Below are 4,265 nucleotides of genomic sequence, written 5' to 3' on the forward strand. Positions count from 1 at the left end.
TACAGCAAGCAATGAAGACAAGTCCTCATCACTTGCTGTTATACAGCAAGCAAAGAAGACAAGTCCTCAATGCTTGCTGTTGAACTGGAAATTTACGTAATAATCCTTGAGAAAGACATGTTCGCCTTTCTCTTGTATAGACTTATGTCGACAATTGCTTGTCGATTGCTATACATTATTTTATATCAAGACAATCACGATACTCGACCAACACTTAATAGTGAAGAGTCGAATCGTCAAGCAGAGGATAAGTTTCAGTGGATCGCTGTATGGCAGCTGCTCTACCACTTACAACACCTTGCCCGTTAAAAAAGTCGTTTACAATTGATTCTAGGCATTGTCATTGTATTAAATAATGTTTTTATAAGTAACTAGCGCGGCATGCAGGTGATAGTATCCTCCTACATTTGCTATGTTACAAATAACATTGGCATCACATCCATTGTCGTTTATCAGAAATAAACTTTAAATGGTTTAAGAGCCATACAATGCAATTGCCCCATATTTATCATTGCAGTCCAGCTCGGATACGACCTTAGAGGCGTTCAGGCATCGAAGGATCAAAAAGCGACGTCGCTATGAACGCTTGGCCGCAACAAGCCAGTTATCCCTGTGGTAACTTTTCTGACACCTCTTGTTAAAAACTCCTTAAACCAAAAGGATCGATAGGCCGAGCTTTTGCTGTCCCTGTGTGTACTGAACACCGAGATCAAGTCAGCATTTGCCCTTTTGCTCTATGTGTGGTTTCTGTCCGCACTGAGCTGGCCTTGGGACACCTCCGTTATTATTTGAGAGATGTACCGCCCCATTCAAACTCCCTACCTGGCAATGTCCTTGAATTGGATCATACCTGAGTCATGGGAGTTATACCAAATTTCAAATATTGACAATAACACGGAAATGCCATCATCACATTGAAATTTGTTTACAATTATATAACAAACTCTTAGTACTTTGATCAAGAAGCTTGCATCAAAACCCAATACCATAAGACATATAAATATGTCCGTATAATGGCTAAGAAATGATACACGTTCCACTTAATCAAGTAAGTAAGGAAACAATAAGAGTAGTGGTATTTCATCGTTGATACATCCGAAAACATATCTCCCACTTATTCTACACCTCTTATGTCTCCTTACACTGCCAGATTAGAGTCAAGCTCAACAGGGTCTTCTTTCCCCGCTAATTATTCCAAGCCCGTTCCCTTGGCTGTGGTTTCGCTAGATAGTAGATAGGGACAGTAGGAATCTCGTTAATCCATTCATGCGCGTCACTAATTAGATGACGAGGCATTTGGCTACCTTAAGAGAGTCATAGTTACTCCCGCCGTTTACCCGCGCTTACTTGAATTTCTTCACTTTGACATTCAGAGCACTGGGCAGAAATCACATTGTGTCAACACCCGCTAGGGCCATCACAATGCTTTGTTTTAATTAGACAGTCGGATTCCCCAAGTCCGTGCCAGTTCTGAATTGATTGTTAATTGATAGTCGTTATAATTTAAAGAGTACACACCTTGCGATGCAACCCAATAAATTTTAGCAAGAAAGTTCCACAATTGGTTACATAGCAACTATCCGAGGAACAAGATCCGGAGATCTCTATTTACCCAGAACGAGTACGTAAACCATGTTATTGCTTCCCAATCAAGCCCGACTATCTCAATCTTCAGAGCCAATCCTTATCCCGAAGTTACGGATCTAATTTGCCGACTTCCCTTACCTACATTATTCTATCGACTAGAGACTCTTCACCTTGGAGACCAGCTGCGGATATTGGTACGGCCTGTTGAGAAGTTTGCGTGACCCCACCATAAATTTTCAAGGTCCGAGGAGAAAATATCGACACAACAGTAAATGTCATGCTCTTCTAGTCCATCTACCATATCTCTCTTCGAAAGACTTCCATGGTAGTACGACTATAAAACAGAAAAGAAAACTCTTCCGATACCTCTCGACGGCTTCTTTATGGTCGTTCCTGTTGCCAGGATGAGCACAAGGCCCATATTTAATAACAAACGGATACTCAACAGGTTACGGAATTGGAACCGTATTCCCTTTCGTTCAAAATTATTCAAGTGTTTAATCACACAATTTTGCAATTGTCAATTATAACTTGAAAATTTTCAGCTTTCGCCTTGAACTTAGGACCGACTAACTCGTGATCAACCACTGTTCACACGAAACCCTTCTCCACTTCAGTCCTCCAAGGTCTCATTCGATTATTTGCTACTACCACCAAGATCTGTGCCAATGGCGGCTCCATGCAGGCTTACGCCAAACACTTCCATGCACACCATTGTACCCTCCTACTCACTAAAGTTTCAAAGTTTAAAATCCAACCGAAATTGAATATAAACCATTTACTTTAGCGGTAATGTATAGGTATACAACTTAAGCGCCATCCATTTTAAGGGCTAGTTGCTTCGGCAGGTGAGTTGTTACACACTCCTTAGCGGATTACGACTTCCATGTCCACCGTCCTGCTGTTTTAAGCAACCAACGCCTTTCATGGTATCTGCATGAGTTGTCAATTTGGGCACCGTAACATTACGTTTGGTTCATCCCACAGCGCCAGTTCTGCTTACCAAAAGTGGCCCACTGGGCACATTATATCACAACCACACCTTCATACCAAGAAAGGTGTGGTTCTTACCCATTTAAAGTTTGAGAATAGGTTAAGGTCGTTTCGACCCTAAGGCCTCTAATCATTCGCTTTACCAGATAAGATTATTTTACATAATTTTTAAATGCACCAGCTATCCTGAGGGAAACTTCGGAGGGAACCAGCTACTAGATGGTTCGATTGGTCTTTCGCCCCTATACTCAATTCTGACAATCGATTTGCACGTCAGAACTGTTTCGGTCTTCCATCAGGGTTTCCCCTGACTTCAACCTGATCAAGTATAGTTCACCATCTTTCGGGTCACAGCATATATGCTCAAGGTACGCTCTGGTTAGAGGCATAAATAATATAAATATTATTATGCATAACTGATAGAACGCCCCGGGATTGAATTAATAGACTATAAATAGACTAAAAACTAATCCCATAAAAGTTATGTTAATTTCGCTATTAGGTTTAAATTCCCAATAACTTGCAAATATGTTAGACTCCTTGGTCCGTGTTTCAAGACGGGTCCCGAAGGTATCCTGAATCTTTCGCATTGTAAATCATATAAGCGCATATAATAAACACAAAAATCAAGATTAATGTGCCATTATAGAATACAAGTATTCAAGCGCTATATATAATAGATCTATCAACACTTTATCCAATCGACAGCACTTATTCTATGTTAATACGCAAGCATACTAATTTGAATAAACTTTCGCCATCGATCTTATGATAAATTGTGTATGTTAATAGATTACAATGTCCTTATATGGAAAAAATGCACGCCATTCTCACTATATTATTCATATAGCAATCGTAACGATGAATTTTCCATAATGGATATTCAGGTTCATCGGGCTTAACCTCTAAGCAGTTTCACGTACTTTTTAACTCTCTATTCAGAGTTCTTTTCAACTTTCCCTCACGGTACTTGTTTACTATCGGTCTCATGGTTATATTTAGTTTTAGATGGAGTTTACCACCCACTTAGTGCTGCACTATCAAGCAACACGACTCTTTGGAAATGTTCTCTAGTAATCATTAACGTTATACGGGCCTGGCACCCTCTATGGGTAAATGGCCTCATTTAAGAAGGACTTAAATCGTTAATTTCTCATACTAGAAATTGAACACTCCATACACTGCATCTCACATTTGCCATAAAGACAAAGTGACTTAGTGCTGAACTCTTTCCTTTTCGCTCGCCGCTACTAAGGAAATCCTTGTTAGTTTCTTTTCCTCCCCTCATTAATATGCTTAAATTCAGGGGGTAGTCCCATATGAGTTGAGGTTGTATAAAACAGATACTATTCAGTTATACATTAAATAGAAACACCATCATTTTCAAATGAAAAAAATCCTTTCTTTTCGGTATATGAAATTTTCATTTTCAATTCAAAAGAGACAATTCTAGTTTCATAAAAAAATCATTTTATGCTAGACTTTCCTCAATCGATTGAAAAAATATATAAGTATTTGAGAAAATACTAGGACTTTTTCAATGAGGTATTCTATCTTGACTATTAATATTATGAATTCTTTATGTATATTATTCATCAAATGATGGAATATACAGAATCCAGTAATATAACATGTGCTCAAAACACAAATCATTTGATGATTTGATTATTTAAGCAACTTATTTA

General features: G+C 38.7%; 1 pseudogene; it reads right to left on the bottom strand.

Annotated features, from left to right (window-relative positions):
* Positions 1 to 228: 228 nt before the first annotated feature.
* LOC131805290 (large subunit ribosomal RNA) lies at positions 229 to 3,913 on the bottom strand (annotated as a pseudogene).
* Positions 3,914 to 4,265: the final 352 nt, after the last annotated feature.

The sequence above is a fragment of the Musca domestica genome, unplaced genomic scaffold, assembly GCF_030504385.1.
Source record: "Musca domestica strain aabys unplaced genomic scaffold, Musca_domestica.polishedcontigs.V.1.1 5, whole genome shotgun sequence".
NCBI classification, from domain to species: domain Eukaryota; kingdom Metazoa; phylum Arthropoda; class Insecta; order Diptera; family Muscidae; genus Musca; species Musca domestica.